This window comes from Colossoma macropomum, unplaced genomic scaffold (assembly GCF_904425465.1).
Source record: "Colossoma macropomum unplaced genomic scaffold, Colossoma_macropomum, whole genome shotgun sequence".
In the NCBI taxonomy this organism is placed as follows: Eukaryota; Metazoa; Chordata; class Actinopteri; order Characiformes; family Serrasalmidae; genus Colossoma; species Colossoma macropomum.
Window position 1 is genome coordinate 36,586,874 of NW_023494804.1, and position 12,845 is coordinate 36,599,718.

The following is a 12,845-nucleotide window of genomic DNA, read 5'->3' on the forward strand; positions in this document are numbered from 1 at the left end:
GAGGGCACTTCAGTCACGTACTTTCGGCTCAGGGGATCGAATCGGCAACCTTACGGTCACAAGGCTGGTTCCCTAACCTCCAGCCCACGACTGCCCCCAGAAACGAGGGGTTGGGAAATGGGCATGTAAAAGTGAATTACAACTGTTTGGTACACAGGACCACAAGTCATAGGCTAAAAATCTGGATATGGCACCTTTTAAAACTTATCTACCTGAGTGGTTTTGCTTTGTACATAATGGTGCTCTTTGATCACAATGCTACAATGTTTTATAATGTTACATGGGCTATTATTTAAATTATTTGCCAATGTATCAAGTATACATTTTAGACATTCTAATGGAAAAAAAATTCCAATAATCAGTGTATGGTGACTCGTTCTTCTTTACTGTAAGTTAGCTGAACAAAGCTGTTCTTCTTTGATGTAGTTCAACAAAACTGGGCAAAATACAGCCACACTCATCCTAAACCAGAATAAAAATCGCACCGAGTAGGTTTCGTCCTCCTGTGATCAAATATGTTTTCCACCCATAGGCCTATATGTCACAAAAAAGGAAAATGAATACTAGATAGGATTAAACACAGGGCTGGAGATCAAAACATGAAACTCTGCAGTCTCCAAAGAGGCAACAGAAACAGCAGATTAAACAGGAAAAAAGGCCACAGACACACAGCAAACTGTTTAAATTACAGTTAAGATAGGCATGAATGTAAATGTGACATCACAAGAACGATGAATTCAGAATTCAAAAGCTTTTGCAGCTTAGTTTCCATATACAGACTTGAGAGTGAAAACGACATGTAGAAACTTTAACAACATTTACTAATATTTTACTCTAAAAGGTGGGAAAATGTGTTCTTTTTGTGTGTGTGTGTCAGATGCTCTTTAAGGCAGTCAGGAGATGCAGGGCCCACTCTCATCTGCAAAATTGAAACGTATGTTGCCTATTTGAACAGTAGGCGGCGACATTTCCCTTTATTTGCTTTAACGTGCAGTTTCAGATGCTGTCAGAGGTTTTAATTAGTAAAACACTAGAGAAAACTTAACATGCACTGAATTAAGTTAAGATGACACATTTCCCTTTACTTATACCTCACTGAATATACACCCGTGTACTTATACATGTGCTAAATCATCCCATCGTTTCTGTTGTCTGGAGTCAGAGCAGTAGGAGGTTTTGTGTCAGGGGTTTATAAAGTGGGGTCCGGGTTCCACAGTTTTGTTTCAGTAGAAAATGAGCTCATTATCCTGCGCTGATGAACTGCGAGCTAATGATGATGCAGATGAGTGCGCGAGCCGCTGGTCTCCTCACCGTGGCTCTAATTGGCTGCCACGGCAGTGAGGTCATCACAACAAGCTGCATGGTGTTTTCTCACTTTATGTTCTCAGGGTCCCGAAAAGCGCCGAGGAGATGCTAACGGGTCGACCCCACAGCTGCTGTTCTCACTCTCACAAAACATTCGCGTCGCATCGTTTCTCGAAGTTCACAGTTTTAGCCGAGTTCGTCGAAATCAGTGGAAATAATCTTTGCGTTTGATGTCCAGAGCGCCTCCTGTCAGGAAGCCGCTCTCCCACAAACTTTCAGCCAAGTGCAGCGCTTCTCACAGCGGATCCATGAGTTTGGAGCGGTCGAGTACTTCAGCGTAGAACCGGTGAGGCTGGACTGTTTTTCCCTTTTCTTTCTTTTGAACCGTTTAAAGACCATTTTGAAGGTACATTTTTGGCATTTTAAGTGTAAAAAAAACGTATTAATTTGCTTTAAAAATAAAGACATCATAAATTCTTAATTTTGGTAGAGGGAGTTCAGAACCATGGGTTCTACATGGAATCATTTCATGCTGAAATGGTTCTTTGTATGGTGAAATGTTTTTTCAGACTGATGGAGAATGTGTTGTGTATGGTTCTATATAGCACCAAAAAAGTTCTTCTATTCTGTACTTGGCTTGACATTGTAACAATAGCAGAACACTTTTTGGTGCTATGTAGAACCATTGTCAAAAAAGGTTCTATACAGAACCATATAAATACATTCTCCATCAATCTGAAGAACAATTGAACCATGCAAAGAACAAATACAGTATTGCAGGAGTATTATACAAGGGTAAATATTGTAGAGTATTATAGAAGCACTATGGAAGTTTTATATAGTATCCTATATGCACTATAAATAGTTTCTTACAGTATTATTGCACTCATTGGCATGATTATTGTGAATAATATTATATGAATAATTAATCTGAATTAGCATTAAAGTAATGGTTGAGAGAAAAATCACCCAAATCTTTTCCATTTGTGCCAAATTCCAGCACTCAGCTACACCTAAACAAGTTTTTCTTCATTTTGATAGTCCACAGTAATCATACTGTGTCCTAAACTGCATTGACAAGTCTGCTCGCCCTTAATGAAAACCTAAAACCTGGATGAGGTTTGAGCTGGTTGAGAGAAGTGTTTACAAAAAAAAATTTGGGTGACCAATAACTTCTAGTGTTTGTTAGCAATGTTAACTATGTAGCTCCAGCTTTAAACTATAGAAAAAAATATTGCACACCAAGTATGTCTTTGCTGATCAATTATATCTGGGGTTAAGTGGGAAATAGTGTAAATTACATTTTTCGCCAAACTATTCCTTCATTATTCAAACATGCGAAGCACTTCTGATCTCCAGACTAATGGGGTTGATTTGACTCTTAACTGGCTTTTCAAGAATCCAGTCTTATGTATCAGTGAACTCATGGATTTTACCAGTGGAGCTGTGTTTTTTTCATGTCACCAATTAGTTTCATTAGTTTTCGATAATTTCATTATCCTACTTTGATTGTTCGGTGGTAAAGCAGCTTGTTTACATGCGTAGATTTCCAGTGCATGGTGCTTCTGCAACCTGTCATGGCCCAGATAAAGGGCGCAGATAAAGAATAGAGCTTTAGTGATGAGTTAACAAGAAGAATGTGTACCACATGATTGAATTAAGCCGTGCCAGTCAATTCTGCAGGGCTGAGCTATTTTCATGAAGGAAATCTTGCCAGTGTCCTTGGGGCATGGCGGTGCGGGAGAAGGGCCCCCACTGTGTTGGGCTTTTGTGCCTCTGTGGGTTTCACAGTCATGTGACTGGCTTTGAATGGAGGAGCGGACTCTTTGGCCACAGGGAAAGCTTGCACTGTTTGATTACTCACAGCATGTACTTGTGAGCGTGAGATGTAAAATCCCTGGCAAAAAAAATCAACACACAGTGTTGAGAAATGCACTGTAGATGTGGTGTAGCATGGCCCACCACTGCTTTTGTCTCCTAGGTCATGTGGAGCATCTCTTTAGTTACACTGTAGGACCAAACTGTCCACTTGCCTCAGGACAGGTGTCTAGAACAATCATAATAGAGGACATCCAGTCATAAGTAATACATATGGACATGGTTTTCAAACCACTTGTCTTACAAAGTGCTACAATACGTTGCCTGTTTTTTAGCCTTTATCCACAATGTATGTTCTCTCTGGCCCAGTCAATGCATTTACGATCTGTTCTGAACAGCTGTGCTGGTTTGAGGTCAATGTGTGAAGTTGCCTAGTTTGAGTTTTCTTTAGGTTTTTATGGGTGAAATAACAAAAAGTCAAATTAATTCAGAGGTTTTTGTACCAAGTGTTATTAAGTAAATATTATTATAAATCTATGATAAAGTATGTGTTTTGAAAATGACGTATATGCAATTGCCAAGGACTTACAACTTATTTAAAACAGTAACACTGCAACACTGGAATTCACTCGTGTTCACTGCTTAACTTAATAAGAATGACAGTCTTGAAAGATATCAAGATGTTTGTTGCAAGCACTGACCCTGACCATATTTATATTGTAGTGTGCAGTTTCTTTTTGGGAGTGGCAGGCTACTCCAGCTGGTTGCAATAAAAACAGCATTATTCCCTGTCATAATTAAAGGTCTTGTCATCATGGACCTAGTTTTCAGTTTTCTGGAAGATAAAAATATGCCAGGCTGTTGCAGATGGTTTGGTTTAGATTAGTTCACTTCTTGTTGAAAACAGTGGAATTTTACACAAATCAGTTCTCTCACGATATGAAGCACACACAGTGTGCTTCATATCGTGAGAGTATCATATCATATAGTTATATAATTTACTATCAAAATGGCTACTAAGTTCAAGTTATTTACTTTTGAGGAGATATTTCTGAGATGATTAGATATGAGATAATCACTTGCATAAAGAAGGGGCAAGTCAAAGGAAAATATGGGTCTAAAAGCATGTGTAGCTCTCAAGAAGGTGTTACTGAGAAAAAGAAAATAGACAAAAAAATGAGAAAATTTGGGATTATTTGGATCATGAAAAGCAGAAAATGCAACCAACTTCTAAGACTAAACTTTGGAGGTGTGGAAAAATATGCCTGCACATTTCTCAGAAAAATTAAAGCAAGTCTCTCTCAAAAAACTGAAGCTGTAGTAAAGGCAAAGAGTGAAGCACTGAAAATATATAAATATATATTGTTGCTTTTGGAAAACCTTATATTTCCGTTTTTGCCGATTTTCCTTTTGCACCACATGTCCTTTACACCTTTACACTGTGTCAGAATTTCATAATGAACTCACCAATTAAAATGGTCCAAAATCACTTAGAATGATGCAAGATTTTGTTCTGACAGTTACAGTATATTATAATTACTTCTAAAGGCCTTTTAGAAGTTTCTTACAAATTACTGCTGTTTTACTGACACTAAAAATTAATAACTTATATTTAGTGGATGTTTTGACTGGAAATTAAGTATATGAAGGGTTGAGTTGTGCATAGAAGTACAAATGTTAGTTTTGGCTGCTTGTATCCCCTAAGTGGAAATAAACTTTGGCTGGGGACCAGAACAAAAGTTAGTATTCAAATTGAGTCAGACTTATCCAGTCAGTCAAAGTAAGAGACGTTTAATGTTTCCGTATTTTGTTAATGACTCCTTCAGGCCATTCTTTTACATAAGAGAACCTGAATTAACTCTTTGCCAAACCAGTTTGCACTAGACAAAATGGAAAACATGGTAAAAATATCGTAAAGCAGTTATGGCCCTGCTGGCTGACTGCAAACAGCTGTGAGCACTTTGATTAGTGGGGAATGTAGTGGAGACCCTCTCAAAGTGTATTTGTTTCATTCACACGCAGTTTGGATCTGAAAAAATTGCTCAGATTTTGTTGCCTTTTTTCTATAAAAAGACAGATGTTGTTTGGGAGTGCCCTAAAGGATTGGACAAATGGAGATGTGGCTGACTGACAGGCACACATGCCTGAGTTTACTGGCTTGCTTAGTGAAGAGGGCGGGAAGGCAGCGACCCTACAAAGACACAGAGAGCTTTTGACTGCCCTCACTGATGCTGGCACTGCCCAGAGCTGCCAGAATCCAGTGCTCTGGCCTGGTTTGTTCTTGTACAAAATGAGCCAGGCATCAATTTTAGAGGTTTAATATTTTGTCAGTGTTATGGAGAATAGTTTTAGTTGAGCCTCTAAACCAATCTCTTCCTCCAGTAGTTTCACAGAGAAAATCTGAACGGTTTCCTTTCTGGGCCCACATATTGTGTGTCCCTTGTAGTTGGTAGGATGACTTCCTTGTCCTTGATCCCAAAGCAATGCCTCAGAAACCACAACCTGAACCCACCTACAGGCTCTGCCTTTTCAGGCCCATCCGGAAACACATCTGTGTCTAGCAAAACCTTCTAAGGAGCATGATCAGCTTCTTTATAGGGCTCAGTGTATTCTGAAGAACGTCTTGAGTTTACAACCAGCAGTGAAATCATAGCTGTAAATCGATTTTGATTTAAAACGCAACGAGTAATTGTAAAAGTTACTAGTTCAGCAAGTGTTGGCAGACCTAAAGAGGCACATTATGGGCACATGTGAAGCACTCCAACCTTGTCCAAGACGTTTATTGAAAATAGACTTTGTTATAATGGTGTTTGGCTTTGTACCTTGTTATTGGTATTGGCTAATATAAAACATCACATCTGAGATTTACAAGAAGTGTCAGCCACACTGTTGTGATTATGCTCATCCGGAACCTATTTACTAAGGGAACCACAGCCCATCCTTGGCTTTGTATAGGTATTGCAGGTCCAAATCCAAATTGAAAAAGCCTGGATGTCATCACCCTTGGCTGCTGCCATCACCACATTACATCTCACCACACACAGCAGGATATGTGCATGTGGAAATGAAGGATTCAGCCGCTTCTGTTTCAGCCTAACTTGATATAAATTCGCTTGTAGAGGACTGAATAAAATTAGCTAGAAGTCTTAAGCAGCGACAACTTGATTGTAATAGCATTACAACAAAAACATTGCTGGCAGTAGAGGAAACAACCCCTCTCCTGTGCCCTTGTGCTTGAGTTGGAATGCCACTTGAAATGAAGTGGGTTATAATATATTTCCTTCCCAGGCCTTTTAGAGCTCTTAAGGGTAGGAGACATGTTACGTATGAGTCTAGGAGACACAATGGTCATTTCCTGCCCTCAGACCCATTTGCATTATCCTAAATGCTGTCTGCAGCTTATGCTTGTCTGGAATTCTTTCTCTCTGGGCCTTCACATTTGGTAAAGCCATATCCTCATGGGCATGAAATCTAAGATTGACCTCACAGCAGAAATCATTTCTACATACCGTAATTCAATTACAGCTTTTGGATATACTAATGTTTGAGGTGTTTTCTTGCTAGTAAAGCCAGGATTAACAGCCAAAGAAGATTCAAGCAGGAACAAAGAGAAGCTTCTGCTGTCATTGGAGAGTAAGAATCCTATCTCATGACACCGGCCCAAGGCACCACCTGTCCCCATAAACGGAGAACTGGAGACAGTTTGGAGAAAGAGCAGTTTAATGCAGCATTCTGTGGAGTTTTTAATTAGCCCCCTGAGTAGCATTGCCCACAGAACGCCCCTCCCTCACTGCCTGCATGCTCTGAAAAGCTCAGGCAGCAACCAGCCTGTGACTTGAAAACTAATTATTCTGGGAGTTTTCTTTTTTTGCAGCAGAATTGTGGCTTGGGGTTACACCTGCTTCTGTTACCACAAGGCTGAACAAATGTTTAGCTGAACCTTTCACGTTGCTTTTTACCCATAGCAGTTTGGACAGATTCCCACTGACATGTAGGCCTGCACTTCTCAGTCAAGCACTTGGTGGCTCACTTGACAACAAAACTGTTTTTAGATTGTGTCATGACTGTAGACTGAGAGTTTGCAGGTATGATGATTGTCTCAAACAGTCTGTTGGAAAGCTCAACAGCAAACTCTCTCTGTCTGTCAGCTGTGTTTACTTAAGTGTCTTCCACTTTTACCCAGAACCTGCACCCTAAAGAAGTGCAACCCAGTACTTCTACTTTCACTGCCAAAACAGAAGGGAAGTAGATGTAGACCTAGTTTCCATCTCTTCCTTCTTCCCTGCCTTCTGCTTATTCCAGAGCTCTATGCTAATATTGTAGTGGGAGGTGAGGTTGTTTGGATTGGAAAGAAATTGACACTGGGCTCTAAATCAGTGTTCTTGAAAGGATTCTGCAATGTAGCTGGATTTTTATAACAGATGGGAGAGGGCATTATTTTCTTGATAGCTACCAGAATACATCCTGTGTTAAATACACTGTAATTTATGCACAGCACATATCCCATGTCACTGACAGTGAAGGTATTAAGGTTTTCATATCTGCTCTCTCTCAGGGTTTGGCTCGGTCCTGTGTACTTGAAAACAAGTATTCAGAATACAGGAATTAGGTATCTATATTTAGTCCATGTCGCATTTTGAGAGGGCAGTATTCAAATTGCAGTTACTTTTTACATTTTTAGGAAAATATGTTTGGAATAATTACCCACTAAATTTAAAAAATATGCAATTTTTAAAAGTTGTTTATTTATTGCAATTGTTTATTAAGTATTTTAAAATCAACACATGATGTGTAGCAAACACTCGTTAGAGGACCTTAATAACCAGCTCCTTTACAAATATTGAAGATTTTGCTAAAGCCTGAGTAGACTGATAAATCAATTGCCAAGTGAAAAGCTGAGCATTGAAGTTGTATTAGACCCATGCATGTGTTTTCTTGCATGACACATACATGTCATTAAGTAAAAATTTGCATAGCACTTTATAGTCAAAACTGAACTATATCCTGTACAGTTGTAACATAACTTACTCACAAAACACAAAAGACATCTGTAGTTTTTATGTTGGTTCCTTAGAGCACTTACCAAAAAATGTCCCACTTTTGCTTAGTTCATGAGAAAAGCAGCAGTCCTGCTCAAGGGGTTGTGACAGCAGCGGTGGTCTAAAGGACACGAAGAGGAAAAACACAAATGATACACTTCTTTCTTGAAACTAAAGAATAACATAAAGAAAACAGAAAGAAACATTGTAAATTAAGTAAAACTGACAAAAGTAGGGTTTTGCCCTTTGTACTATATTGAAATGTATTCTAAATGCATTACTAACTACATTAAGGAAATTGCGTTCAGTATTCTACCATCAATACTTTAAAATATTTTGCTGTGTGCAGCCAAGGACTGAATGAGTGATCAGTTTTATATTGAAATCACAATTTGAAAGAATGCAATTTTCAAATCGCAAGAGCTGCAATTTTAATTATAACCTACATTACTCAGTGTTTTTCTAATGTGGGGAAATTGAACATAATTACCCAGAGTTTTCGAACTGGAAGTCTGGCGCACTACTTTCAGCATTCAAGCCTCAAGCCAGAAAAAACGTATGTGCTCATCTTCTTGATGAAAAAACGCCCAGAGCATGATTCACAGAAGTAATCACATTTAAATTGCTTATTTGCCATTAGCTATTTTCCCCAAATTATTCAGCCATACAAGGCAATGCTGTTTTTCTGCTCAGAATACCATTATGAGAAGTTAGACATTGTTAGGAATAGCAGTTCCCTCTTTTTGTATCTTCAGTACACCTATATGTTGGGATTGCCCCTTTAGAGGTCAGTGCAGCCAAAGACGCTGTGCCATTGGCCAGTGATGTAAATTCACGTTACGCTGAGTTGAACTTGAAAATGTTTTACTTCTGCAATCAGGTTTTTATGCAAAACTGACATTCTGGGATCTGAAATTATTGTCAGGTTGACAAAAAACTGAAGGGACTGGCTCTTTAGTCCAAGGACTGTACTTTTCCATTAAAAGATTTTTACTTATAGTCAACTTCCAAAACTCGAAACAAGAGAGCGTTTGTTCACATCATTAAATGAATCCGAGCATAGGATTTTTTTCTTTGCTTCGGGTGAGATATCTTCTACTTGACCTTTTGGATCTTCAAATCCAGATTGGTCTGAATAGTCAGCACTGATATACATCAGGAGTTGAGGCCTCATGTGTTAGTGAGCAAATATTTGGGGATGTAACGTCTGTCCAGTGTCTTGAGCTTGGACGCACTTCAGAGAGTGTGCCCTCCACTCATGAATGGACTCCAGGCTGCTGATGTGGGCTTGGGCTCTGCGTATCAAAGTCCTCTGGTCGGCCCCAAATCCCCCCCAAGCACCCACTGTGTATGGGCCTTTTCAGACACCACAGCAACACCCTTGTTTGTGTGGCCTCCCAGTTGTTGAGGGCTTTGTGGGTGCAGCTGTGTCCAGTCAGCTTCGTGAAACCGGAGTGGGCCAGTGCTGCTGCTGCCATCAGCCGCCTGCACGCTGTCCGGAGGAGACCGGTCTTGTGTGCTTCCCCCCACAGGGTCATCTTTCAGGAGGTCGTGCAGATCCAGCCACAAGGCCCACTTAGAGCGCCATTCAGCCGCGCTGTAAAAACATTACTACTGTGTGTTGCCAGAGCATCACTGCTATTGTAGTAACAGGAAATCCCAGATCAGAGGAAACTTGCCTGGTGCAGTTGTGCATGCTAAGCAGATACCATGACGTGGAGTGGCTGTGAAGGTGTTTGTAGTGACCGTTCATTACGGCTGCACAATGCATTATTTGTTAATCATTATCGTGATGTTGGCCTTTGCAATAAAGTCAACAATATACAAATGAGCCCAGTGTGCTGTGAGCATCAATCACAGTTCCACACAAGTGTTTCTGTGGGTGTTTTGCTGAAAAGGATTATCCATTTGTATAGTCCAATCATGTAATCTATTGATATAATCCAACAAATAAATTATTTATAAATTGGCTTAAGTAAATTATTGTGGTAAAAATAATGCAGGTCAGTCTCACTGTCTAATGTTAGCCATGTAAAATTGATTTATTAATTAATTATAAGGTAACACTGTAGGGCAGCTTTCATGAGGCTTCATAACACCTACATTAACCCTTCATGGCAACTGACATAAAGCTGCATAAACACTCTGTTGTCAGAAAGGTTGCATTTGCCAAGTTGACATAACATCTGTGTCAGGTGACATTGCTTTTTTTTGACATTAGGTTGTCATGACGCTTTCTGGGCTGAAATGACATTAACATTGTTTAATTTATGTATTGCTGATAATTGGATGCTCGTTTTGGATTTGAATACGTTACAGTTTAAATTACAGACAACTCTCAGCATTCTTGATCCTGGGGTCTGTCTAACAATGTAGTATTTCTTGCTTACTAACTTAGACCTCAGATCCACTACTTTTTGGATTTACAAGCCAAAATAAACAGCTTAACATTAACACCACAAAAAAATTCTGTATGCATTTTCTCCTCGTTTTCTCTTTTTTTTTTTTTATTTTGCAGATGTGTACATTCCTTTTTGAGAAGTGATTAACCAGTTGCTTTCCTCTCCTCAGCTGAGCATCTGAGATGATATAATGCTAGAGGAATACCCCAGAAGTTTTTAGGGGGCCTCCTTGTGGCCACAGCCGCTTGTGTTGCTTATTAGGTAGAGCTGGCACTGAAAGTGATTATCATTTGATTATTTGTAAGACTTAATGTTACATCAACAGCATCACTGCCATATACACTGAGCTGTGATGTCACCAAATAGCATCATAACAGGACTCAATGTTAGGAAAAAATTTATGACAGACAGCATTTATGACAGATAACGTGCTTAAAATAAGCCTTTATAAATGTTCATTTATGTCTATGCTAGTTGTCATAATGAGCTTATGTAGGCATCATGTAGCCTAATGAACACTGCCCCACAGTAGTGTTACCAATTATTTTTACTTTGCAAGGTGTATTGCAATAATAAATATGTAATATTATCAAATTGCTGCTATTTGTTCATATAGTGTAGTCAAAGTCTTCAGTAAATTAAAACATTTAAAAGGAGCCACATCATTTGTCCCAAGTTGTTTTAAGTGTCTGCTACATTTTCTTTTAAACATAATCTTTTTCACATGTCCTTTGCTGACAGTTCTCATCTGTTTCATGCATCATCATTGCTATGAAATAAGCTAATTTACAACGTACAGTGAAGAGGAGTAAACACATTAAATTAAAGTGATTTTTTGACTTCTGTTTCTTTCCCAAAAAAGGCATACCAGCTCATCTCTGCCGCAGAATGAACACAACATAGCAGCCCTGCCCTGCACCCTTTGAAATGGCTAACCACTTTCTAGGGATCCCACAAAAAATAAACTCTCATCCCTTGTTTAGCATGTCTAGCTGTGTCTAATGGCTGGTAGGAACTGGGTGGACCAAAGGCTGAGGTCATCAGGGGCATTAATTTAATTTAATATTTAGTGTAGGTAATACATAATAGCCTTGAGTAGATAACTGTCAAATGAGAATCTATTGGTTTCTTTCATAAGGTCACCACTTTTAAATAATAATAAGGATTTACCCTAATTTAAACAGCAAGGGTTCACACTTCACTTTCTCACTCTCATAAATTCTGGACTTACTTACCAAATGATAAAGTCCATGTTGAATAATAAGTCTTAAGATTAATAACTGAAGTTTAAGGGGTTAATAATGGCAATGAGCTGTTTCTTTTTAAAGAAGGAACTTTAAATCAGCCTTAATGCAGGTTTCCTTTTTAGTCCCCCAGTTTCATCCTTTGCTGAGGTTGTTTTTTAGCCTAGCATAGCTGGCTGAGATGTGACGTGCCTGTTGATGGTGGAGGCGCTTTGTCTCAGCTCTATCAGTCAGACAGGAGGAATCTGCTCAGCAGGAGAGAAGTGAGCTTGTTTCAACACTGCCATTAGACCAAGAGGGCTCTGATTTGTCTGAGACAAAACACTGCCAATGTGTTAATGACATGTGGCTCGGCTGGCAGCAAAGCACCCATTGTGAGCTCTGCCTCCACGGCCACACTCTGTCCTGTCAATCACACGAGCAGAACAGTATGCAGGAGATATGCAACTGTACACTTTAACTCATTTACAGTTGTGGCTAGAAGTGGACAGTATAATGATGTGTTAGTGTTATTGTGGTAAATTATGGCACAATACATTTTGTATGTCGTGTTTTGTCAGAACAGTGTCATGTATCATAAAGACGGATTTAGATCAACTATAGAGAGCCTGTAAAGTCAGCAACTCAGACATGAGTTGTGACTCGACTCTTACTTTCCATTAACTGACTCACGATTTAACTCTGACTTGCCCTTAACTGAATTGTAGCTTGAATCTGACTTGCCATTAACTGACTGGCAACTCAACTCAGATTTGTCCTTAACTGACTCGCGACTTGACTCAGACTCTCTATAAATTGGCTTGCAACTTGACTCTAACTTGCCATTAACTGACTCACGACTCATCTCTGACTTGCCCTTAAATGACTGGCGACTCAACTCAGATTTGCCCGTAACTGACGCTTGATTCTGACTCACCATTAACTGACTCTCAACTCGATTCAGACTTGACCTTAACTGACTTGCAACTCAACTCAGATTTGTCCTTAACTGACTTGCGACTTGATTCTGACTTGCCCTTAGCTGACTCGCAACCCAA

General features: G+C 39.4%; 1 protein-coding gene across 1 annotated transcript in view; it reads left to right on the forward strand.

Annotated features, from left to right (window-relative positions):
- Positions 1–1,209: 1,209 nt before the first annotated feature.
- Positions 1,210–12,845, forward strand: part of megf10 (multiple EGF-like-domains 10) — a 77,658-nt gene continuing 66,022 nt past the window's right edge. The window contains exon 1 of the mRNA XM_036595443.1: positions 1,210–1,651. The gene's annotated coding sequence lies outside the window, so the exon portion shown is untranslated. The remainder of the gene's footprint in view (positions 1,652–12,845) is intronic.